The sequence below is a fragment of the Enhydra lutris genome, unplaced genomic scaffold (assembly GCF_002288905.1).
Source record: "Enhydra lutris kenyoni isolate GAN:26980312 unplaced genomic scaffold, ASM228890v2 scaffoldscaffold51, whole genome shotgun sequence".
NCBI classification, from domain to species: domain Eukaryota; kingdom Metazoa; phylum Chordata; class Mammalia; order Carnivora; family Mustelidae; genus Enhydra; species Enhydra lutris.
In genome coordinates, this window is record NW_019154135.1 from 8,964,881 (window position 1) to 8,992,797 (window position 27,917).

At 42.3% G+C, this 27,917-nt stretch overlaps 1 pseudogene; it reads right to left on the reverse strand.

Annotated features, from left to right (window-relative positions):
* Positions 1-481: 481 nt before the first annotated feature.
* LOC111157009 lies at positions 482-27,701 on the reverse strand (annotated as a pseudogene).
* Between the last annotated feature and the right edge of the window lie 216 nt (positions 27,702-27,917).

Sequence of the window (27,917 nt, forward strand, 5' to 3'; positions counted from 1 at the left end):
AAGATTTAGCTGAAGGAAAAAAGAACATTGTGTGTAATAATATAGTGTTATATATGTTGAGAGAGAAAATAGCTGAAAAGCTGTTTTTATTAAAATGTCAACCTCCAATGGAGATTGTTTTAACTTTCTTATAATATTTAATGCTCTTAAATTGTATTTATAATCATAAGACAATAAATGTTTTCTTTAAGATTTTATTTATTTATTTATTTGAGAGAGAGAGCAAGTGGAAGGGCAGAGGAAGAGGGACAAGCAGACTCCCCGCTGAGCCCAGAGCCCAACACAGGACTCAACCTCACCACCCTCAGATTATGACCTAAACTGAAATCAAGTGCCAGACGGTCAGCCATCTGAGCCACAAAGATATCCCAAACTTTTCTTTCTCTCTTCCTTCCTTTTTCTTTCTTTCTTTCTTTCTTTCTTTCCTTCTTTCTTTCTTCTGTGATGTCTGATCTTATTTATTTGTCACTCTTAGAAAATCTCATTTTTGACTGGACTCAGGCTTAGAAGTGGAAACTCTCATAGAGGACATTCTCCATCTCAATGATCTGTTCCTGGTGTTTTTCTCTGGCCTCCTTCATTCTCTTGGCCAAAAGTTTAACACATTATGCAGTCTCTTCCTTATTTGTCTTAGTACACTGTTTATTCAGAGCAATATACCAACACTTCTCTGAGAGGATAATTGGAGTAACAAGATGCTGAAGCTTGGACAATTTGGTTCTAGGTTTCTTGCCTTCTTTGCTTAAGGACTTTCTCACATCATAATGGTAGATGTCATCTTCTTTAGAGAGATGGAAAAGTTTGCAGATTCTTCTAGCTTTTGGGGGTCCCAGGCAACAAGCACGAATCCAGAAATACCCTTCTTCCCTTTCTTTACCTGACCAAGTTGATAACACTGAAATTGGCCTCCACAATGGAACCCCAAAGAGATTTGTGCTTTCTTTCTCCAGTCCTTCTTGGTCTAGAGCAGAAATGGGTCAAGACACCCTGCCTCATGGGGAAGCCATGTTTGTCATTGCCGCCACTGATTCAGACCATATAATCCTTCCATTATTCACCCAGAGTATCAGCAACAACTTCCATGGCATAACCTTCTCATAAAAGGTACTAAGTTTGCATTCATCATCCACTTCAATAAGTTTCTGGCAGCCAGTAGCTGGGAAAGAGATGTTCAGCTTTATCCTAAAGCAGATTACCACCTCCAAGGTGCCAATAAAAAAGAGCTCCTATTTTCATTTTACAGAGAAAACCCCACATATAGGACACATTTGAAATAGCAAAATAACGGAAAATAAGGGGGCACCGGAGATTTGAACTGCTACCCACACCCAGACACTACCAGCCTAATAGCCTGCAGTGTGCAAAGATCCTTCCAGGGCCTGAGCAAACAGGAGTTCTCACAGCTTCTTGCTGGATCCTCACTCCCAGAGCTGCTTACTGGGCAAGCATTTCTTTTGAGGTTTTCAGCTTAACAACCACTCTGCCCAGTGATTGTTCCCCTACATTTCCACTGTGTACAGCGACTCCCATTCGAACCCCTAGATAGTGCTCCGCTGTTTCCGTGTAGAAAGTTACACCTGCTGAAAGAAATGACAGATTATGATAAAGAACCTTCCACTGAGATAGCAGAGTAGGCACCACTCTGATTCCACTCTGACAGATAACTATCGAGATAACAGAGTAATAAACACAGGAAAACCCTCACGGATGCTGGAACTAGGGAAGTGAGACAGGCTCTGCGAGGAAACAAGACATTTCTGCTGCATATGATGCAGATGGGGAAAAAGCAAAGAAAGAAGAAAACAGCTTCCTGGAAAGGAAACAAAGGATATGTGGCAGGAGCCAAATTATCCCCCTGTTTAAGAGAGGTCAGAACTAGAATTGGGGGTTCTGGGGACACATGTGGACTCATGAACGAACAACTCAGAGAACTCTCAGCCTGGACGGCACCATGGGGGCCCACATGTCATCCTGATGATTCTGTCCCTACCTAACTGTGGAACCATACCCAGGACACAGAGGAAATTCACAGAAATAAAGATTCTGAGCTGAAATTAAATTTACAGCAAATTTTTACTTTTCCTAATCAAATGAAAATCTGGACAGATTCCATCTGAGTCCTTGTCTGAGATACACAGAGGCTCTTCTCTAGAAATATACATTTAAAAAAGCACCTGCTAAAAAATAAGGGGCAATGGACACAGAGACCACGGTGTCTCTCTTTGAGAGAAAGGAGGAAATGTGACGAACCCTGAATCACATCTCCCACACCATTCAGTGGCCTGTGGTATGCATGACACCATCAAGGACAGTCAGAAATATGGGGCAATCCAAAGTCAACCATCAAGTGGAAACAAAAGGTTATCATTGCTGAATTTAAAATTGCAGCGGGGGCAAGGAATATGTGATGGGATACTCAGAAGCTGAATTAAGAAAACTAAGAATTCAAAGTGTAAGAAATTAAGAATTCAAGTGTAAGAAATTAAGAATTCAAGTGTAAGAAATTATCTCAAAATCTAGGAAAAAGTTCCCAAAAAGTTAATGTATTAAAGTAAACATACAAACATATAAAATGAAGAGAAATAAACAGAGCCAGAAAGCCATCCTCAATAGAGAGCCAAAATGCAGAGAAAAAAGAAAAAAATAAGTAAATAAATAATAATCAAAGAAATAAGAGTGTCACTCCCTTGATCCAAAGCCCTGGCTCAGCCCTCAGGCCACACATTGAGCAGTTCTATTCCTGTCTGGCTTGTCTCCCTCCCTCACCCACTGGGCCTGGATGTAAGAGCACTTCCATTGCTGCAGTTGGACAAGCACCCTCTCTCCTGGGGACTCTGTTTGTGCCAAGACACTCAGCTGACCCACTGCCTCACCTCTTCCTGGCCCGCTCAGACTCACAGTCCCTGCACGTGCACATCTGCTTGTTTCCCAGGGGCTCTCTATCCCACCTTCTCTGCTTTCCTTGTCTCCACAGCATTGCTTTCAGAGAACACACAATGTACTAATGTATTTTTTTTTTATCTCATGTCTCTTCAGTTACCTCACTCGGGCAGGCATATTATCTATTTAACTCCCTAGTGTAGGGTTTGGGATCAGGAACAATTTTTTCCCCAGAGCAGCATAGGCGATGTGTAGCAACATTTTTGGTTGACACGACTGGGAGGAAGAGGGGTTGCTACCAGTGCTTCTTGGTGGGGAAATGCTGCCAAACATTCTACAATTCATAGGAGAGCCTTCCCCTTCACAATGAAGAATTATCCGGTCAAAAATGTTTATAATCCTGAGGTTGAGAAATCCTGCCCTATGATACCTCCAACACCTAGAATGTAATAAGTACACAATAATATTATTGGATTAATAGTGGATGAAAGGACAGATGGATGGAGTGATGGACACATAGATGATTGGATGGATGGATGGATGGATGGATGGATGGATGAACTGAAGATAACATTCCTGAGCTGAAGGTAACCTATGGAGTTTAAAAAAAGGTAACAGATTGTTAATTTAAAATAATGGGAAGGGGAAACAAATGCATTTCTATAGGTATTCTGGCACTTTGAAATTCAGCGTTTTTAAATAATTACAGGCACTGAAGCAGGGGAAAAGTTACCAGTAGATAGACAGATAGATAAATGGAGGGAGAGAGACATATAGAGAGTCCTAGGTGCTTCCACACCACAACTGCCAAAGATAATACATAGATGGTTACAGGTTTGGTGGGAAATGATGGGAGCAAGATATTTTAACCTCAATTAAGTGTTGCAATATGCGGCCGTGTAGGATACAGAGCTTGAACTTGCCAAGAGTAAATTCTAAAAACTGCGCTCTAGGTAAATGAGAAATAAGTCAAATCAAATAATTCAAGATTGGTAGGCAGCGCTAGCACACAAGGTTGTCCCAAAGCAATGTAGAGTCATTTGACTAAGTACTATTAACAAGTAAATGAAACTTTATGCAAATGGAAAAAAATGAAGCTTGGAGAGGAGACATAGATAAAGTCTAAAATAAAATCTGCATATGAGATTACAGCAAAGAAACTGGGATTGAAATCACTTAAATATAAGCAGCATTAGAAACATCACAAGAAAATATGGTCAACATTTAACAGATCTCAAGTAGAAAAATGGCTTTCCAAATATCAGTACAAACAAAAGAACTAAAAAGGGAAAATATGACAGACCTCCAAACCCAACTAGACAAAATTTTAAGACCTACAAGAGAGTAAATTTTACAAGAACAAAAGGCAAATTGCAAGCTAGAAAATAGATGAGCAACATATGGGTATGGGCATGCAGTTGGGAATATATCCCAGTGCTCCTCAAGCATTAGAAACAAAACTTCTTCGAAAGAAAGAAGAGAAAGATGAGCCTCTTCGGAAAAACCTGAACAGGAGAAATACATGTGCACATAAATTCTAATGGCCAATAAATACTCTTAAAATGTTCAACATCTACTTGTAATAATTACACTGTTCTCTCATATTATTTTTCCTATTTAAGTAGAAATTTTTGTAACAATTGAAACAATAATTATGTGGAGTAACAGTATTGTGGAGCCCAAGAAAAGGGGTGTACCATGCTCCTTCTGTAAAAGTAGAGAACTTTGGACAAACCACCTGGAGGCCAGTGAGGAAGCATGAGGATTCAAACTCAAAAAACCACGTGCGCTCTAATGAAGGGACTTCATTTCTAGCAATTTGTCCTAAGGAATCAGTCACAGATGTTTAAAAAGATGCATGTGCAGTGCTGCTCTTTGCAGCATAATTTATAAGAGTGAAAAATTGGAAACAATCTAAGTGGTTGCCAATAAGAAATTGGTTTTTAAAATATGGAACATATAAACGATGATGAAATTCAAGAGAATGACTAGCAGTCATGTGCAAGAATACCAAATGAAATGGAGAATGATCAGTGAGGGAAATAGGCTCAAAATAATGTGTAGTGTGACCTAGGGTTGATTAAAATATGTTTAAATATAATGGTAACTATTTACATGTATGAAATATGTGCAAGGGAAAAGGTTGAAATTAAATATAACAGTGTGTTATTGGACACTCTCTAAGTCAACTTTGAAAAACAAGAGCAGAGTGGAAGAACGTTCCCTGCCAAATCTTAAGACACATTACAAAGTCTTGGCAAAACACACATTTATTGGGCCTGAGGAACAGTCTGTAGGAGGAAGCTTGCTTCTCCTTGCTAGACGGAATGCTTCCTTATTCACGAATTGCTGAACAAAGCCAACTCGATCCTCATAAAAGAATATAAAAGAAAAACAAAGAAACAAAGAAATGTCTGGAGGACAATGGAATCAGGTGGAGATGTCAGAGATAGACTGATTTATAGACGAAAAATAATAATAATAATAACAATAACCTTTGATAAAGATGCCACCAGAATTCAACAGAAAATGTACAGGTGGTTTAATATAATGATGAGAAATTGGTTCATTGAATGAAGAAAAACAAAAATTGCTTTCTACCTAATGTCATGTATAAAAGTGGAGTCTGGCTTTAATAACAACTTAAATGTAAAAGTAGATTTTTTAAGTTAATAGGGAACATTGTAAGAGAACATTTTTCTGGCAGAAAGAGGAAGATTTATGAAGGAAAACTTCAGATATATACACCCTATCAAAGAAAACAGTGAATTTAACAATAAAATTTAATGAGATCTCTTCACTTTTAATAGCTTTCCTTGAGGTATAATTGATAGAAAGAACCACACATATTTATGTGCATGGTTGATAAGCTTGGACACCCGCAAACACCTTACAATAGCATCCCATTGCCACCATCAAGAGTTTCCTAAGTTTTTCTTTTGTGGTAAGAACCCTTCACAGGAGATCTACCTTATTAGGGAATTCTGAAGTGCCCAGTACCATATTGTACAGACCCTCAGCTGTGCAACAAATTTCTAGCACTTACTCATCTAGCACAATTAAAATTCCATTGCCGTTCAATAAATTTTATGAAACAATGCCAAAGCGGGAGGAGATATTTGTCATACCCAGATGAAAGGGATCCATCTCTATAATAGCCAATAAGATCTTGCAAATAATGAAAACAATTGCTTTAATTTTAAGAAGGGTAAATGTTAAAAAAGGAGTAAGTGTTATAAAGAGAACACACAGACAAGTAAACCTAAAAATCTATAAAAATATGAAAAGACGCTCAAATCAAACAGTAGTCAGAGAAATACAAGTTAGAGAGGAAATAACACATCACTATATACAAATGAGACTCGGAAAACTTAGGAAGCTGGAAAATGCTGGAATGGGTGTGTAGAGAAGAGAACAACATACCCTACCATGAAAATGTAGATTGGGAAGACATTTCAGAAACCAGTCTGGTTGGCAGCAATGGGTCAAATATTTCTATGTTTGTAACATAAGTTACATTTTGACTGCTGAGTATGGAACCTAAAGATACTCTCATGCAAATGGATTAGAGTTATTTATGTAAACAAAGCTAGGGAGGGATTTTACCAAGTTGCTAAGTGAAGTCATACAAAATGTTTTAAGATAAAATTAAGGGGAAATATTCAGGCAAAGACCTTTGAGAAGAGTGTTACCAAAGCAATATTCATAACAAAAAAGAGAATTGAAGGCAAATGCATTTCTAGATATAAAGTATCAATGCATAATGATAAAAGTTCACATAATGGCTAGATAAGTCATTGCAAACACTTGTGCATCAAATATACAAAAAACAAACAAACAAACAAACAAAAAACTTTACAAAACAAGGTGAATTAACAAATTAATACATTTCCTTTAGTACTTTATAAGTCAGGGAGTCATAAAAACAAATAAAGCAGGAAGACTTTATTTTGATATGGAGAACACATTTAAAACACTTGGATGTTATACATAAACAACGAATCTTGGAACACTACATCAAAAATGAATGGTGTACTGTATGGTGACTAATATAACATAATAAAAATAATAATAATTTTAAAAATTAAAAAAAAAAACACTGTACCCAGCAGCTAAAGAATAGGCATTACCTTCAGGCACACCTGCAATATTTACCAAAAGTGTGACCAACCATCAGGTTACAAACCAGGCCTTGACAAAATAAGTCCAAGGATAATAGAAGGAGAAATGATGAAAATGAGAGGCAAAATGAATAATATAGAATAGATTTGATTCGACAAACTACATAGTGCATTTACAGAACATATACAGAATATAATATATAATAGTATCAAATACACAGGTGTATATTATATATTTTAAAATGTAGGTTTCATAATATATTTTATACAATGTTATAGAGCATCTAATATTTCAGCGTATATTTGAAATGAGTATAAAGTTCTAGTGGGAATAATTAAGCAGAAGGCTTCAACACAAGGTTAGAAAAAAATTATAAATGCTGTGGTGACAAGGATAAAACGGTATTGCTGTGAAGAAAGAGAGAACACAGCAGATCTGATTTTCTCAATTCTTGCTTCTCTCTGAGGACACCTGGAGCCCTGGCACTATCCCAGGGTCAAATGCTGAGGGCTTAATCCCTGGAATATTCAGGCAGTCTGTGGTTAGGGTTAGGGTGCTGTTCTGTGTGCCCAAGGCAGTGGATCAGGAAGTCTCAGGCTGGCCACCTCATTTAAAGTGACCATGAAAAATCACCCAGGACACCTGGTTTGGGATCAGCACCATGACTGGCTGTAGAGCCACTTGAAGACTTTATAAGAACTCAAGACCCCAAGACCCAAGTGGGCTTCCCTGGGTGAGAACACACCTCACATCTGTCTCTGGGGCTTACAGCTAGAAGGAAAGCATACCCATGCAAACCCCATGGGGAAGGACTGCTTAGATCCTGTGCCTGCCCTTCCAGTCTTCACTTCGCAAGTATGCTCTTTCTGCTGTACTATATCCCATGCTGCAATAAATCCTATTTGGGAAGAAAGCTTTATGTGGAGGAGTGTGATCCCTCTAGTGAATCACTGAATTAGTGAATGGTCTAGGGCCCCAAAAATAATTTTAAACAACTTTATAACCATAAATATGAAAACCTGGAAGAAATAGCCTCTTAGACAATATAGCTTAGAAAAACTGACTCGAAAAGAAATAGAAAACCAGAAGTCCTGTAACAATTATAGTAACTATAATCGAATCTGTAACTATTCCAAAAAGTAAAGCACTAATCCAGATGATTTTATAAGTGATTTTATCAAAGCTTCAAAGAAAAGATAAATTCAGAGACTAGAAAAGTGGTAACATCCCAAATTATTTTATTAATTGTACAAAACAGAGCGTAAGGTTATGGGGCCAGGCAGACATAGGTTTAATTCCCCAGTCTACCAGGTGATAGGTGTGTAACTCTGGAATAATTTAACCTAAGCTGTAATAGTTTTCTCATCATCCACCCAACAAATATTTATTTGGCACCTACTATGAGCCTAGAACATGTGTGCATAGTAGAGATACAAGAGGGAGTAAAAAAGGAAAAGCTCTTTTATTCATGGAGCCAGGGAAAGAACATACTGACAGGTAGGGAGCAAGCATTTAGACGAGGGCAACGTGCACACAAGGCCAGGGAGGGAAGCAGGGCAGAGATAGCCATGGCCCCAGATAGGAGAGACCAGAGACTTAGAAGGTATGGTTGGGCAGGCTACCGGGGCCTGGGCTACATTTGACCTTGTTTGGCAGGAGTGATAAAAATGAGACAAGGACTCCAAGGTTCTTAACATGAATAAATGGAGTTGTTTTTAGATGATGGGGAGCCGTTTAGGGAAGAGTGCTTCTTTTCTTTTTATGGAATTTAGGAATGGAGACTAAAGTAATAGCAAGTAGGGAAACCACAATAAAAGTAACTTCAAGAAGACCAGCCTTTGATAGTTTAAATAAAGGAAATTCAAAGATTGTCTTCAAGTTGGTACAGAAGACCATCAGTCAATCACACTAAATAACATTTGGGCGTAGGTAGAAAGGCATTTTAATATTTTTCTAATCAAACCTCTGTATCTTGTAATAGTCAGTGGGAGAAAAATTATTCTGGGTAATTAGGAATCTTGGGAAGGACATCAGGTGGGAACAAGATCAAAAGGAAGGATGGAAAATCAGGATCACAAAAGGATTGAAATCAAGGTAGCTTCAGGGGGTCTTGAAGGTAGAAATGTAATAATAATGTTGATAATAGTGTTGGCAGCAATAACAATAGTAACCTAGCTTCTTCTGTTGATAGGTATCATGCCTGACGAAGTCATTAATTCTCACGACAAATAACTATGAGATACTTGTTAATATCCCATTTGGAGATGGCAAAACTGTGACATGGACATCCCTTGCCAAACCTTTATGAGCTTGTACATAGCAGGAAGCCTCACTTGAACCCCACTGTTACCCACAGTGACTCAGTTTCTTTCAAGGGTACCAGCCAAAGGACTGATTGGCTCTAACCAGTTTCTTTGTTACACCAGTGCCTTCAAGGCTCACAGTACCGGGGGATCCCAGAACCTGGGGTTGTAGAAGCAGACCCCCTATACAGGTCCTAGAAGTCTACCCCACTTTCACGCCTACCTCATAAGGGTACACCAAACCTCACACTTATATGATCATTTGGCCCAATTAACTCCCTTGTGTCAATTAACTTATGAATAAGTTCAAGGTAACAGATTCCTTTTTCACTGAAGAAGTTTGACTTCACACACACATACACACACACAGAGCACACCTATCCCTAACCCCATCTGGCCATGCCTAGAATTTACCAGTGACAGATAAAACAGAGTTAAGGAAGAACAATCAGGATTCTCCAGGAGTCTTGTCCACCAAGCACTGGGCATTGTATTTCATGAAGACATCTTCATCCCATCCTCAAAAACACCCGGTAGTGGAGGTCATATTAGCTCCATTTCACAGCTCTAGACATCCTGTTTAGCGAGGCTAGGAAGCTGCCCCTGGACAGCCAGTCGGTGGTCCCAGCGTGATCCCCATCTGGTGCTCTCCACTTCCAGAGCTCAGGCTCCTGTTGCCCAGGTACGGTAGTGTGCACATCTGCCAACAGTCATAAAAAATTAATGCCACTTGCCATTGGTGGGACAGCTGGGTCATCTTCTGCAAAAAGGCTGAAGATCATATCCTAATTTATCACTTTAATTTCTTCTACGCAGAGAGAAGTCGGGGAAGTCATTGCAGTGCCACGGTGCTCAACGCAGATGGTCCCAGAAAAAGTCAGCAGAAGTGCAAAGAGCCAGCAAATTTGAGGCAACTAGTTTTACTACACAAATACAATTTAATTCTCCTTGAAATAACCAGTGTAACTCCATTCCTGCAACTTCCTGGGTTGTTTTTTTGTTTGTTTGTTTTTTGGTTTTTTGTTTTTTGTTTTACTGCTTTGTTCCCGCCCAACATTTCCTCCATTGCTGCAAACTTTGATTATTTCTGAGACGTCTCCGCTGTATTTTATCTCTCAGTTCTATTTGTGGCACTGCTTTTAGATTACAGGGTGTTGACACAGACACAAGCTTCAAACCAAAATTCAAACAAACAAACAAAAAAAAATCGCATACATAATGGTTTCCGCATCAAAGATCCCATGGAGGTAAAGAGGAGTGGCAATCAAGGACCAAATTCCCAGGGTAAGTCCAGCTGAGAGCGATGAAGAGGGTGGGAGGTGAAGGTTACAGAGGAAGCCTCTAAGCGGATTCCTCATGGCCAGCAATCCAAGTAAAATAAGCTAAAGCCGGCCATCTGCACTTGAGAGAATCATACTGACCTCAAGCTGCAAGAGGGGAAAAAATGGCCATAAAATGTTGAAAACTCTAGAAGTAAACATCCCAATTGAGCCTAAAAACCAAACTGCATTAAGTCTGAAGTCCATCTTTTTCTCTCTTCTCAATTTCACTCCCCCTCTGCCCTTCCAGTTGGGCTTTTTAAATTTAACTGTAATTAGATATTTTCACGACATTTTTTTCTGTAATCTAATTTTTGCACAGTTCTTTAGAGCTCCTAAAATAATGTTTCAGTGTGCAGTCTAAAGAGAAAACTAGGACCAGCCTCTCTCCACAAGCCTATAAAGGTTCTACAGGGCAGTATACTGGGCAGTATACTAGCAGTATACAGGGCAGTTTGGCTAAGACCACAGGGGGTCATACTGGGGAACAGGGACCCTCTGTGTGAGCACAGTGCAGGAGTCCCAGGGTATGGAGCCCCAGGGACCGTCCGTGGGAGGGTCACTGGACCATGGATTGCCTCCACCTACTCTACACCTCTTCCGTGTGTCTTACCTACTGCTAACTTGCCTACTGTTGGCAGATCAGCCAATTCAGGACTCTCCAAAAACACACTTCAATCCCCCAATGACACAAATATACTAACTCACTCCAATTCCGTGAGAGAGAAGAAGAAACTTCTTCCCCCAAAATGCAGGGCTGTGCCTTCCCCCTCAGCTGAAGTCAATGAAATTATTTGTTCTCATTTTCCAATCATTGCTTCACACTCCCACTGCCTCTCCTCTGTCCCCTCTTCCTACAATCCCCTTGATACCTCTGGTTCCTCCAGAACATTCTCCCACCTTAGTACTGAATTCCTTGGGAGTTCTGATCACTGTTCCCATCCTAAAGGTACCTAGGACATCAGCCCCCTTCAACTAAGGAGAATATCTAGAATATCTACATAATAAACATAAACGACAGTGCATATGGAATTTTTAATTTTCTAGTAGACACATTTAATAAAATAAAAGGAATAAGGAGAAATTCATTTGACTAATAGATTTAATTGAATCCAATATATTCAAATATCATCATGTCCATGTGTGATGGAAATTTCCACACTTCAAGTGATTGAAAGTGACACATGGCCAGTGGCTGCTGGTGGAGAGGAGACCTACCCCCTGCTGAGTTCTTGCTGTGCAGAAGAACTTAACATATATTCTCACAATGGGGTGATCATCTCCACTGCATAGTGAGGAAGTCGGAAGTCAGGGAAATCATGTGTCCTGCCCAATGTCACACGGCTTGTAAACGGAAGAGCTGGAATTTGAATTCAGTCTCTCTGATTGCCCAGAGCAGGCTCTTCCACATCATCATGAATCTTTCTGATTCCAAAACAGGCAGACTCACCGACCTAGTCCTGCAGCCAGCTATGCAGAACATGCAAAAATCCTTGAGAACTTCTTCTCTCCAGGCTAATTATGCCTCAGTCACCTCCTCCAAACTCTGTGCTCTTGATACAGAGAGAAGAGAGGAAGGGAGAGAAAGAGACAGGGAAAGATTAATGTCTATGAACTTATACTACCCAAAAGCACAAGGAAGTGTTCTCTGAGCACCTTGACAGGTTTGCTACTTCCCGTTGACACCCCCATGTGGCCTGAAGTTTCTTAGAATCCGTAATCTCGGAGTCACATGACTTCCTTTTCTACCACTCTATTGGAATGTTTTTGGAGGTCTTGGGTCATCTTTTGATACCACGTAATGATCATCTTTTTTTTTTTTTTTCACTTCCACAACAAGAACCCAGTGCCTTACAAATAAATTATGCTCTGTAAACATTTTTCATGAATTATTATTCACATGAAGTTCTTAGTACTTCTCTGAAAGATACTTATTATGCTTCCATCTCAATCTGCTTTAGCTGAAACTAGACCAATTATAGATCCATCAGAAGAGGATTTCTGTTTTTTATTTTTTTAGTATGTTCCTACATTCCCCTACATTTTAGTTGGGAAATATTCATTAACCTGCTTTGGTCTCTAAATAAATTCTTTTCGAGTCTTCACTGGGGGTTTGTGTAAATCAACGGCATAATCAATTCTCATTTTAAATATGGCTATTTCAACTATGGTTATAAGACATACTAAATGGTTGTTAGGGGAAAAAAGGAAAACACAACTATTAAGTTCCTAGAACACAATATTTTTTCTTAAAACAGTTTCACATATATTGATACTTTGAATCAAACCAAAGGCCAGCACTGCCCCAAACACTGGCTTTCACATGGCCCATCGTTTTGCCCCATCTCTTTCTCTACCTTTTTCTCACAGCTTCTACCTACATCCTTCTCCTATGACTCGGTCACTTCTTTCCTTCCCAGAGACCTTCTGATATGCATGGTTTCCTGGAGGGACCCTAAGGGTAGCAGACTTCCCCTCAGCCTTGATGCACTTTCTCTTTACTGACTGGGTGTGTTCCCATCTGTTCCCAGTGCCTCACCAAGTGCCTCACATGTAGTTGGTGCTCAGTAAACAGCTCTGGAATGAATCAACAAATAAATAGATAATGATGGACCAACTGAGTGGACACTAGTCTTAGGAGATACTCAACAATAGACTTCCACGATATGGGGACTGTCCCAACCACTCCATCATAGGACAATGCATTGTCGATCCCAGGTCAGTATGACTGCAACCAGTAAGCAAGGCATGTGGGATGCTGCAGTGTCTCGGACACAGTTGGCGTGAACCAGGGAACATTAGGGATGTACATTCATAGGGACTCCAAGCCACCCTCCACACTGCTGCTAAACACAGAGCTAAATCATGGCTGTCCCCACCTCAAAAATCATCTTGGTCTCCCTAGGGATGGTAGGAGAAGCTTCAAGCCTCTGTTACCTAATATGGCTCATGTGGTAAGGCAGGACCCACGGAAGACCTGCTGTGCTAAACGTTCAAGCTCCAAGGTTCCCAGATTTGCCTTCAGGTTTCACAGCTAACTCAGGGCCCTGAGGCCAAACCAGAGGGTAAGGTATGTTCATCCCTGGAAAGACTGGGGAGAAAGGAATTCACTTTTTCATTCATCGAGACAAGCAGTATATAAGCATAGTACATATAACAAATAGTACATTATGTTATAAATGGTATATATGTATACATACACATGCACATTATATATGGTATGTGTGTGTTCATGTGTATGGTACATATTTTTATTTTTAAAGATTTTATTTATTGCGAGAGAGAGAGCCAAAGAGAGAGAGAGCACAAGTGGGGGTGAAGAGCAGAGGGAGAAGCAGACTCCCTGCTGAGCAGTGAGCCCAAGGCAGGACTCGATCGTGGGACTCCAGGATCATGACCCGAGCAGAAGGCAGACGCTTAACTGACGGAGCCATCCAGGTGCCCTTATAGTATATATGTTTAAAAACCAGGATCCCCAATTAACATTCTTATAATTCCACGATGATTTCCATTTCCAAGATTACCTGGTACTTTCAGTGTTAGCAGGGGTTCTAATAAACACTATTTTTTGTAAATTTCTTCCTTTTAAGATTTTATTTATTTTATTAGACAGAGAGAGAAATCACAAGTAGGCAGAGAGGCAGGCAGAGAGAGAAGGGGAAGCAGACTCCCTGCTGAGCAGAAAGCCCAATGCGGGACTCTATCCCAGGACCCTGAGATCATGACCTGAGCTGAAGGCAGAGGCTTAACCCACTGATCCACCCAGGTGCCCTGTAAATTTACTTTCGAGTGAGAGAGAACACCAGCAGGGGGAGGAGCAGAAGAAGGACAAGCAGACTCCACGCTGAGCACAGAGCCTGATGAGGGGCTTGATCTAATGACCCTGAGACCATGACCTCAGCCAAAACCAAGAGCTGACCACTTCACTGATGGAGCCCCCCAGGCACCCCACAATAAATGCTATTTTAGAACAAGGTGAAAACTGGACAATCCGATTTTACCAAAACAGGACAATCTGATTTTACCAAACTATGATTATTTAGTTCACAGACGATGGTAATGTTGATTTCAGCACATGCTGAACTGAACAATTCTAACATTTGGTTCATGGGGAAGGCACTGAAGGAATCCACTGGAGGAGTGCCAGAAGTTTGGTCAACTTCACACAGAAACCTAAGCAAGATGAGAAAACTAGAGTAAAACCAGATGGCACATAAGTTCCTTTCTCTCTCAGAGATAATCCAGGCAAGAAGGGTCCTTTTCTTTCTTATTTTTTTTAAAGAATTCAATTTATAAATAAAAATGTAAATATTTTTCTTGTTCTCTGCTGTAATGCTGTAATTTCTGATTAGGACCAAAGCATCAACAGCTCCTCTATGTGGAGGTAAGGAATGAGAGGGATAAGGGAGATAGTCTGAAGGGGAAAAAAAAAAATAGCAAAATGCAGAGAGATGGAGGGGAGGGAGAGGGAGAGGGAAAGAGAGCAGCTTTGAGCAAGAAGCTGCATTTTTTTTTTCAGTCTCTGAATACTAGACAGTGACTCCCAGGAAATATGGAATACGGTGATAGTAAAACAGAAGATTTTAAACAGCTTTGTGGTCGGACGCAGCTCTCAGTTGAAAAGAAAATAAGACAGAAAGCAAATTTATTTTTATCCTTATGATGTACCTTAATTCTTTCAATTAATTGATCTGAATGACAGTTGTGGATAATTAATGAGTTACAGATGTCCAGCTCCAAAATTGCAAGCAAGAAAAACACGGCTTATCAGTTCTTTTTGAGAAAAAGATAAGGATTTATCGTGCCTTCTTTTCCATCAACTCTGCCATCTTTGTGAAATCTCTCTGGCTCCATCTTCAGAGAAGTCCTGTGTGTGCAGCTTGGAAAGAGAGACTCATCTGTGAAAACCCAGGCTAGTTTATCAGAGCAATAACGCACGCCGCCTTCCTTCGCGATGCAGACCGATTCCCGGGCTGCGAAGACAACAAGACACAGACCTACTGCCTGATGGTGACTTTCTATGCTGAATTCTTTCTTGCAAGTTGATAATGTATTTATTTCTAAGATACATGCACAAGCTCTTCGGAAAAGGAGTCCTATTGCGAGGGATGCTGTGGACGATGATGCAAATCTTCAGAGTTGACCTGAGTGTTTCAGGGGGAAAATCGGAGCAAGACAGGTCTGGCATGGGCAGCCCAGTGCTAAAATGACTTTGGATGGTTATGCATCAACTTTAAATACCAGAGGTGGAGGAGTCAGAAGCCCGCTCAGATTCAGAATGAGAAAGCTTAATTCTAACATCCTAACCACACGTGAGGTTCAGAGACTGCGCCTGTGGCCAAAGGACCGGTTGGAACACAGATGAGCTACCAGCAGCGGTGGGAGTGGAGAATGTCCCTCAAAGGAGACATCTGGCTGACACCCTGACAGCTGCTGCCTCCAGCCAGTCCTGCAGCACACCAACGGGAACTCCCAGGAATCAGAAATGTTGACCAAGGGGTACGGTGGTGCGCAAGGTCAGAGAATAAAAGCAAATAGAAATCTAGATTTTTCTCTTCTCCTCCTGAGGCCCACATCAGAACAGATTGAACCTGTTAAGCTCACAATTACAAGGATAGTGTGGCTTTTAGTGGGGCCTCGTGTAACAGATCAGGGGAACTTTTTTTTTTTTAAGATTTTATTTATTTATTTGACAGACAGAGATCACAAGTAGGCAGAGAGGCAGGCAGGGAGAGAGAGGAGGAAGCAGGCTCCCTGCGGAGCAGAGAGCCCGATGCGGGGCTCAGTCCCAGGACCCTGGGATCATGACCTGAGCCGAAGGCAGAGGCTTTAACCCACTGAGCCACCCAGGCGCCCCCCTTTTTTTTTTTTAAAGATTTTATTTATTTATTTGACAGAGAGAGATCACAAGTAGATGGAGAGGCAGGCAGAGAGAGAGAGAGAGAGAGGGAAGCAGGCTCCCTGCTGAGCAGAGAGCCCGATGCGGGACTCGATCCCAGGACCCTGAGATCATGACCTGAGCCGAACGCAGCGGCTTAGCCCACTGAGCCACCCAGGTGCCCCAGATCAGGGAACTTTTACAGGATATCTTTAAAAAGCCATCCTGCCGTGATTCACCAGACACTCAGGCGGTAATGAAAATGCCTTGATGCCTTAGTATTTCCAATAACTGAAATTTAAATCCAAGAGAGTCAATACTTACATTATTTATGCTTTTCAATAAAAACTAATTAAAGCTACTTAAGTTTTTAGCGATGGGCCTGGGAATGTAATTGAGCAAGCTCAGATTTAGCAGGCCATTAAGTGAGATCTCGATAAGGATCTGAATGGAGAATGAATCAGTGGCTTGTGGATGTGAGTGCATCCGTCCCCGGAGGTCTACCAGCAGGCAGGGAGGGAAGCCTCAGAGTCTGGCTTTTTCTCTTGGACCCTTGAGGGACAGAAACCCAGATTCTTTTAAAGGCATTGTCAGGAGTTCTCAGAGACAGAGTCTAGATGACGTTTGTTTTTAATTTTTCAGCTGGGTCATTATTTCTTGAGTCTGTGAATGGAGGCAAATGCCAATCACGGAACAGGAAAAGAAGGAATAATTAGTCACAAGATGTTCAGGTCCCTTTTAGCTCTGACTTTTGTCTCGAACACTGCCTAGAAAACACTCCAGTTCTATTTTAAAGACATCTTTGCATTCACAAAAGGCTACGGCACATGCTCGCTGCTGGCTGCTGTGAAGGGAAATTCAAATTCGGGCAAACTGCTGCTTTCATCTGGTCCTTGAACAAAGAAGCTATTTTGAAATTCTGATTGCATCTTGGGGAAAATAAGACATACCCCAAAATTTAGAAAATAAATTTAGCACATTCCGTGTGGAACTGTTAACATCCCCAGGGAAAAGGTAGAGTCCTTGCACCAACACAACGTTCTAGAATTGGGATGATTTCCAGATCAAAGGCAGCATCTCCCCACTGGAGCTGCCTGCATGGATCCAGGAAGCTACGGGGTCCAGCACTGGCCAGTGGGCAGCAGCAATACCTAACCTAATTTAGAGCAATGCCAGGGGGACTAGGCACAAGCTGAATTTTGTAGTAACACCCTTCAGCTTTACTTTTCAGGATTTTTCCTCCAAATAACCCAGGCTCTCCTGTAGGAAATACACAGTTAGATTCAGATACGAGTGATCATTCATCCCTAATGACCCAGTTTTACTCCCTTTCCACAAACAAGTGCTACTGAGGATGTATTTTTCCTGAATGACACCTTGTCTTCTGCTCATCTCTACTCACTGGACTCTCTAAGCTTCTCACTTGGAAGAACTGCAGGATGAGGTGCAATGCTCCTCTCACACTCTCCAACAATCAGCAACACACAATACCAAGGGCACCCCCACCCAAACGCTGCATTGCCTGTTCAACATCTGTCTCCCCCCTGGGTGGAAACATGGTAGGAAAGGGACCTTTGAACATCCAGTTTGGTCTGTGCTCCCCAGGGCCTAGCACATTGTAGGAAAGCAAAATGAATGATGGTTGAGCTTATAAAAGAATTAATCATGGAGCTGATTTTTCCCCATGATCATATCACAATATGATCATGCGATTACAACTATATGTAATAGCTCACAAGATTTTGTTTCATTTTTCCAAATCAGCTCAGTGTTTTATAATATTGTATGCCCAGAAAGAGGCTTTTGATTGGCTATTTAATTGAAAATATTTCTCCTGTAATATTCTGTGATTTTTTTTTTCTAAAATAGTTGTTCCAATACAGTGTTTTCTGGTGCTATAAACTCCTTGTATAGGGAAATAACCCTAATCATCCATGGTATTTGCAGTAAGAAATGTTGTGAAGGCACAAATTTAACCTCAGTGTCTGGGAAACATTCAGCAAACCTAGTCAACAGCCCCGTGTCCGTATCTCAGCCTGTTTTTTTTTTTTTTTTTATTTGATATAGGTCCTCATCTAATCATCACATCAAACACAGAGAATACAAACTAAGTGCTATTTGCAAGTTTGTTCTCGAAGGTCTAAAAATGTCAAGGATCTTGTTCAGTTTGCCTCAAACACAGCTAGATGCAAAAAAAAAAACAAAAACCCTACATTTTAAGGCATAACACTTTGCACCTGCTTTCTGTGTAAGACAGTAGTGCGTTTTCGTGATTGTGCTCACTTTTGAAGGGCATTATGTGCGTGCGTTATGTACATGCACACAGTCATCGTGCCATACGTGGCTCAAGCTGAGACAGAGTGAAGCTTTATAGGGTTGGACAGATTCACATACAGACAGCCCAGCAGAGGAGAAGTCCCTTAATTAATGTTTCATTAATGCATATCCTACTCATCGAAGGTGATTCAGGCAATTCTGATTGTATCTGGCTGACTTCCCCCCATGCAGGCTTTCTCAACCTTTGACATGTAAGGCCCAACAATTCATGTTCATTGTGGGTTAGTTAGCAGCATCTCTAGCCAGACCACAGTCTGCCAAGAGCACCGTCCCTAACGTGATACCCGAAAAGATCTCCAGGCATTGGTAATGATCTCCTGGTGGGAAGGGGATAAAATCACCCTACTTGAGAACCACTGCTTTTTGTAGAAATAATGCTAAACGGTGGTGCTGGTGAAGTAGACAACACATGTCCTCAGCATCCCTACCACGTCCCTACCACAAACGCCCCCTGTTCCCGCTACTCAGCAGAGAGAGTGTAAGCACCGCTCCACGGCAGACCTCTATCAGAAGAGCAAATGCACCTAAAAGAAAAAAAAAATGACATGTTTAATGGCTCCCAGTTGAGACATTACAAAGCTGTGCTGAAAGCCCGGCGGTCATCATGCAGGACTGTGTACAAAGCACACGTTGTGCGCTTAAATCGTTTCATTCAATCTTCTGCAAAACCTCACAAAGAAAAGAATGTCAGTCCCTGTTTATAAATGGAAAACAGGCTTGGAGATGTTAGGGATTTGTTCTACGTCACACAACCAGGGAGGGACAAGAGTGGCTTTGGGTTCTGCACTACCTAGTCTCAAGTCTTCTGTTCTCACGTTGGCATCATGGGATCTCTCTTAATCTGCAGTTTCTGAAAGTGGGATTCAATTCATTGACACAAGCCTTGAAATGGAGTCAAGAGGATGGTGGTGAAAGACAAGGTCTGTGGCAAGCCTAGGGCAGTGACATCATCCTCTAATGTAGCCTGCTTCTGCCTCGAGCTCTACTCACCCCTGGTGGTTCCCAGATCTAGGGACCTTCAACAGCCCCTGCCCAGAGCCTGTGCCATCTGTCCTCCCTCCAAGTGTTATCTCCCCAGAAACCACCCTATGATGTGGAAAAGCTAACCCGACTGTCCCAGGGGAAGGCGAGGAGACCTGCAGGCCTTATCTGGCCTCTTCTGCTCCAGGGCTGATGATGCTTCTCTCCTACAGGACAGGAAGACAATTTGGGGCCCAGAGAAGCCCAGCCGAGTCATATACCTTGTGGGGGAAAGGAGTTCCTCAATCCTTCACCCCCAGTGGTTCACTGTTCCTAGTGTCTGGTTTCCCACCCAACCTTCTATAACTTGATTTTAATATGGTATCCTATTTCCCGTGGTCTTGTGCTTTTCCATAGGGAAGTGTAGGTACCATGGACAGGAGAAATGGAGGTGGGGGCTCCTAAGAAGCCCCTTTCCAACTCCGCCAATCTCTCCATCTGCTCAGCCCTGCTCACCTCCTCCGATTTCTCCCTTTATTGGCATTTTGTCCTCCTTTTCCTGCAACTTGGATCCATTAACAAGAGACTAAAGCAGGAGCTTTCCTATGAGGACAAGGTAAGGTGTCTAACCCCCACCATCCCCAAGGTTTACCGAGCCCAGAGCATCAGGAGGGGCCGAGCCTTCTCCAGCCTTGCCAAAAGGTCCCAGAGCCCAGGTCCCCACCTGAAACTGAGGCAGAGGTCTGTCGCCCCCAAGGCCATGGGCTCAGCAATTCCTCCGGCCGTTCATCAGGCTGTGCTCATCATGCTAATTAGAGTGAGCAGCTCAGTGCAATCTGTCTGACTAATGATGTTATGAGAGATGGACAGAGAAATCAGGTCATGAAACAGGCTTATTAGTGATCATCAGCATATGTGCCTGCAGCTGTGTACCTGTTTTAGCAGCATGAAGACTGGCTTGGGCATCTCTCTCCATTATCTGAGCATCCGGGCTTCACTCAGCACTCAGCACTGAGTCTGAACAGTCACTGCCTCTTGCAAATCTTTCTTGTCCTCCTACAGATGTGTCTGAGAGAGTGTAGGCTCTGGCTACGTGGAGGGGCCCCTGGGCCAGCAGCACAGACTCATTAGAAATGCAGATTCTCCTTCCTATCCCAGAAAAACTGCACCATGACCTGAATTTTAATACCATCTCCTATGGATTCATGTAAACATCACATCATGGTAGGGTGAGCACATTGTGTAGGGGGGCACCGTTCATCTAGGAGATGTCAGTGGTCTTAAAACGGCTTAGGTTCCAACAGAAATGGTTGTGACAGGTGAATTGTGATCCTTAAAAATTCGTATGATAAAGCCCTAACCCCCAGGAACTAAGAATGTGCATGTACTTGGAAATAGGCTCATAGCAAATATAATTAGTTCAAATGAGTTCATCCTGGAGGAGGATGGACCCCCTAATCCAAGATGACTGCTGTCTTTATAAAAAAGGAAATTTGGAGATAGTCACAGGACAGGCAGACCACCAGGTGGAGAGGGAGGCAGAGATCAGGGTGGTGTTGCCATAAGCAAGGAACACCAAAGATGACCAGCAGCCACCAGAAGCCGGGGGGAGGCACGGAAGAGGTTCTTGGAGCCCTTGGAAGGAACCCACCCTGCCAACACCCCAATCTCACATCCAGCCTCCAGCACTTGGAGAACCGACATTTCTGTCTTGTGAGCCAGGGTTACAACCCAGCAAATGGACACAAGAATGCAGAGTGTCAAGTGAGAACATGGGAGATTCTCTGTGCCATGATTTCCTCTCCTAGAAATTGGGACCATTGGTTTCTTTGTCCTGGTTTGTCATGGGCTTAGAGGAAGCAAGTATGAAGACCCGGCCAGGTATCTGTCATTCTGTTGCAAGCCAAACCTCTCCAGACAAAAATCAGGACCAGTGACTGTCATCTTCTGTTTGAGAATGTCAGAGAGGTGGTTCCTAAGAAGTCCGCTCTTCGGCAAGATGTTTCTAGGCTAAAATCCATGAGTATGAATATTCATTGTATTCGTGTTACTATTAAAGCACAATGACTGTCCAACCATGTGAGAATATCTTCACACTCACCAACACACAAGTGGCTCAGGAGGGCCCCCACCACACCAAGTATAGTGTCTTGATACATTGTTTGGCTGCAGACCCTTTGGTTTCTCCTGACGCCTCCAGGAATTGTTGTAGAACACTGAGACTTTTCCTTTACTCCTCTGCTCTTCACCATGTCCCTTGCAACTCTGCCCACTCCCCAAGGGGTGTCCCAGGATGTGGGATATCCAGTTTTCACCCTGGGGGAGTCTCAAGACAACTGGGATAAGTTGGTCAATCTTATAGGTGAAGTGTGACCCCCAAATTCACATGACGGAGTCCTAACCTTCAGTGCTCAAGAACAAGGACTTCTTTGATGACAGGGTTGTTGCAGATGTCATTAGTTAAGATGAGGTCATCTTGGGACAGGGGACCCCTCCCCTGATGTGGCAGGTGTCCTTATACGAAGAGGGCACTTGGAGATAGTCACGCACAGAGGGAGAATTCCGTACGAACATAAGACTTACATCATGACCTGCCAAGAAATGACTAGAAGCAAGGAGAGGACTGGACTAGATCTTTCCCTCACAGCCTCAGAAGGAGCCACCCCTGTGGACACCCTGATCTTAGACTTCCAGCTTCTAGAACAGTGAGACAGTGCAATTCTGTGGTTCGAGCCTCCCAGTCAGTGGTGTTTTGTTATGGCAGCCCAGCTCAGCATCACCCTGACTGATATCGACTCCAGAAGTCTGAGATAGACAAAACTTACAGAATTCATCTCAGCAGTGCTCTATAAATACCAGACAGAAAATCAGGGTAATCTCCCAAATTAAAAACAACAACAGCACCACCCTTCCTTGGACTTTCTGTTCTGAGGTCTCAGTGGCCAAACAGTCCCTGTCCTTGTTGTCTCCCCTTAGACTGGTGACCATCCTTGAGGCTTTATCGAAGCCATATTGTCTTGTCTACATCATCCTAATTCCCATGATGCAGGCTGGAGTTAGCATGGGAGGATATCTACAGCATTGATAAGATGCAGAGACATAATTTCACAGCCCAGGACAAGCTGGCAGAACCAGACTATGTTATAAGAGGAAGCACTGCATGTTTAAGAAACGAATTTTACATCTCTGGCAGGGATGGATCTCTTGCTGGCTGCTCGTTCATGTTAACACAGACCCTAATTTATTATTTATGTAGTTTGAAAGGTGCCAGCTATCTGTCATTTAAAAAAAAATTAACATGTCAGTATGGTTCTTGGGATCTTAAATTTTAAAAAATAATAATCCTTTAATTAAATTTACAAATCTACTTTTAGACCCATTTAAGACATGAGTAATTGAAGATCAAGAAAGACAAGTGAGTTGTTTAGCATCCCAGAGCAAGTAGTGCTCGAAACTTTGGTTCAAAGTTTTCTTCCCCTGCTTTGTATGAACAAGAACGACTTGCTTGCTCTTGTTTGTTCCTGGCATCATTCCCTGCTCACAGAAGACTCGATAACATAGTGCTCAAGTTCATAGAATTCAGTGGGGAACATTTGAAGAATTAAGGGCCTTCCTTCCCCCTACCTTCCAAGCCCTACAAACGAATGACAGCCTCTGCCTCTCATGCAAGGGATCCATGGAATGGGATTCAGCCGCTGTGCACCTGCCACGTGGATTGTGAGCAGATGGGACAGTTCTGGGCCACCGGCAGCAGGAGCAGCCTCCAGGGCTTTGGGTTGGGTCATCATAGCAAGTGACACTGAAAGCGTGCACAGTGACAGGGAGCTTTCCAGAGCCAGGGGCAACCAGGTCCTGCACTGCAGAGGTCTGTCCCCTCCACAAGGCACCTTGGCTTACTCTCCTGGGAGCATGCAGGGGATAAGGGCACAGACCTTAGTGCTCCAGATGTGCTTTCAAATATGGGTCTGCTGATACCTTAACTCTTTTGCATTTCAGTTTCCTTGTGTATAAAATGGGGCTCTAGTGGTATACATGTGTCAAGAGTTCTTCTGAGTATTAAAGTGTGTGTCATGCATGCGTTCCGAACCCACCAGGAACATCCAGGCAGTGAGCAATGCCTGCTTCTCCAGAGCCCCTGCCAGGACTCCCTCCGACTGGGGAGACTTTGGGTGGGGGGGATCCTAGCTCCTGAAATATGACCTCTTGACCCCCTTCTCTGTATGCCCTGAATGTAGCACACATGCTACATCTAATGCCCTAGACCCACTCAAGCTAAAAGAATTGTAACCTTTCTCTAGTTAGACACCCAACCTTAGCTTTGCTCCAAGATACTGGTGATCAATTTCGCAGAGACTGTGGGAACCCAGACTCTAAATACCCTGGCCTTTGGGCTCTGGCTGCCTTGCCAACCTGGCTCCATCAGGCCAGCCGATGACACAGGCTGCACTTGGATAGCTGTGTTGCCTGCCTGCAATGTCACATGGCCCATTTTTGAAATGTGCAGAGAAGAATGACTTATGTCCATGCTTACCGCATAAAGTCCCACAAGCTAGTGCTCAGTCTCGAGCAAGCATTCTCTGTTGCATTTCCTTGCCACTAGAAAAGCCATCCTTCTCTTCCCCTAGCAGTCTACAGGCCAAAGCAGGGGAGAGGACCCTGCCCATGTGAGTCCTAAGGGAGCAGTATGTCTGGGGTCTGGCAGTGCAACCTCACCCTTGAGTCCAACTTCCAAGAGCCTTAGAAAACCAGGGGAATCTGTGCTCCCTCCTTGGGAACAAATTTCCATGCAGACAAAACTATAGGCGCATTCTGGAAAAACTACCGGAGACAGTGTGACGTTCTGTCCGTCCCTCCATCCTTAGATGTCACCCTGGGAAGTGGATCAAGCATTGACTTCTTACAGCATCACTCACCAAGCTTTTAAAAATCCCCTTCTCCGAAAGAGAATTTCAGTGTCAGATAGAATTTCCCTGTTTTTGCTTTGTACTTACATTTTTATGAAACTTGTTTCCCTAGCACAGCAACATAAACTGTTGATGCATAAAGATGCTTTCTTAAGTAAAATGGCAAAAAACAGCACGAATCAGGATCACCTTGAATATCTGTGGTCTTTCATCACAGCACGTTCAGAAAGCATCTTTCTTCACAGAACATATATCTAAGCTTGTCAGCAGAGAGACTCTAGTAATTCGGGGTATTATAGGGTTTTCCACATAGACAATAACTTCAGCAGAGCCTGGATTTATGTCCTTTTGCTCAGTGCTGTCTGATCTGCATGGAGTCCTGTAAAAGAACAGTGGACCGTAAAATCAGAGGTTTTCCTGAAAAGATCTGTTAGAACAGGCAGCCTATCGCCACATGGCCCAGCCCCTCAAGATAAAAAGATGCGATTTCTCTCATCTTTATTGACGATTTTCTAGTTCTTTAGCAAGTGTAAAGCCCTCCCCTTCCCCTGATTAGTTGTCACAGCACCAACTTTTTCTTCCTCTTTCCCCTTTGTCATCCTCAGCACATCACGCACTTTCTGATAGCTGTTTGTACTCGTTTGAAGTTCCCTACCTTTTTTTTATCCTAATATTTAAGGTGTTATAAAACTAATATACATTATTTAAAAGGTGTATTCTCATTGGCTGACCTTGCCAAGTTACAGGAAGTAAATAAAGCCTCATGATGAACGCAGCACATAGAGACTTTGTGCTGTACTAAAGCAGTGGGAGCACTCCTGCGGGAGCCACTGATGCAGTGGGAACACTCCCACAGGAGCCAATGATGTGGTGGGAGCACTCCCCTGGGAGCTTCTGATGTGGTGGGAGCACACCTGTGGGAGCCTCTGATGCAGTGGGAACACTCCCACAGGAGCCAATGATGTGGTGGGAGCACTCCCCAAGGGAGCTTCTGATGCATGGGAGCACTCCTGCCAGAGCTACTAATGCCCTGGGAGCACTCCCACAGGAGCCTCTAATGCAGAGGAGTAGTTCCATAGGGCCTCAACTTGGGTTCAACCCCAAAGTTATTACATACAAGATGCTGGTTTTTAACCTGCATTTACCCTAATTCTCAGCTGACCAAGCTTTGGAATCCATGGAACAATATATATGAAATACATAGAAATATTTTTTGTTTACATATTATACAAATATCAAATATACATTTTTATACAAATGTAAAGTTGCATAGAGTCCATACACCTCAGGGATATTTATGTGTGTGTAGTTCTTTCCATTCATACCAGGTAAATCACTCCACTACGTCTGGGATTTTATCATTCCATGATTTAAAAGGAAAGGCTGCGAATGAGTGGAAATCTATACAACACCTAAGACAAATGTTACACCCAGTCAGGTTTCTAAATTTAACTTCTAAAATAATATTGATGTGAAATGCTCTGCTACCTTTGAAACTCTCCAGCAGTCACAAAATAGCCTCCAAATGAGATGAGCTTAAAGCTTTCAACTGTATAAGTTCTAAGTTCCTGTGAGGGAAAATCCTTACAAGTAAAATGTTCACGCTCTGACCTAAATTCCAAACCAAGTCACGTCATTAAGATGTAAACTTGCACTTCTACAAATTGTTGGCAAGTCTATATACACATTGACACTAATAGTTAATATTTTGAAATTAATTGGTGGAAAAGTAGAAACACCTGTCCAGGTGAAACAGCCACTTTCTAAGGATGTGCTTCACCCAGACACAACAACTCATAATATCAGATGAAGTTTCTGGGCCTTTCTTCATCTGGTCCAAAGTGCTTACCTCTGGGTATGTGACGTTTCCAATCATCCCTCCCTGCCCTCTTTGGGGGAAAAAAAAAAGATGAAGGAGATACAAGTCCAATCAGAAATTTGATGTCTAAGAGTGATTTTTTTTCTTTAATTATCTACTTGTAAAACTCACTCAGCATCATCTCCTCCAGTCCCATCCATATTGATACAAAAGTTGGGTATTCATCCTTTCTGATGGCTGCGTAACACTACATTATTTGTAAAACCTTTATATACAAAGTCTCTAAAACTGTAAACATATGCAAAACTTTCAATGGGATGGCATAAAACATCTGTAAATGTGACACTTAAGAACAACTCCAAAGGTCCAGTCTTTGAAGGCATGGCTTCTCTCACTCTCCAGACAACCATTCCTAAATGTCTATGACACCATCAGGTAAATGTCATAAATTGCTCCATAGACCTGAACATCGATGGTGGAATAAAGCAATGACATACCTACCTCAGTTTGAGGGCCTCATGGGCTTCTGACCTCCTGATTAAGAGCAAGCCTTCCCCAGGGGGGCAAATCAAGCTTCCAATCTCTTCTTTGCCACTTACTTCCCATACAAACTTGGACATATTTCTTAATTTTTGAGTCACCGTTTCCTCTTAGTGACATAGAAGTAATACCTGGTCACCATGTCATTCTAAGGCTGTAACAAGATATTGCATGTATAATTCCTGGAAAGTTTTTAACAATCTCAATGCATAATAGTTAAAACTAGAATTGCCTGTATCCCATGGATCCCCTTTCAGTTGATAGGACAAGTCCCAGGATGGTGTTCTGTAATGACATAGGTTTGGTACTTCCCCACACAGCATTTCTGTCCCTCTCCTCTGCAAGCCTGCATACCTCCAGAAAGGGTGGTTACTCATCTCCTTCCTGAAGGCTCTGCCATTGTGATCACCCAACTGCTCCAGACAGCAAACAACTTTCCACTGTCCCTCAGTGTCTTCTTCTCTGAGAAGCATAGACATACAGCCTGAGAATAAAAGTTTAGTGTTGGACATACTATTTAGTGCAAAACAAAAGCTTCTCCCAAGTGGCTGATCAGAGCAAGGGATCTGCTCACCTGGAGGGTTCCATTATCCACCGGGAAGTGTGAACCTCCAGAAGCTCCTTGGCGGCCATAGGCATTCTGACTCTGGACACCTCACCTAACACAACATACCTGTGAAAGAGTCCCCATGTCCCACAATAACTATAACTGATACGGTGTTATGGGAGTAGAATGACAGTCAACCGGATGAGTCATTGTTATATTTTATAGGAAGCTAGGCATCCATTCTATTTGATTGTGGAATCTCTTTCCATAAATTTGAGCCATTTTCCAAAGTATTTTACATTTTTAAG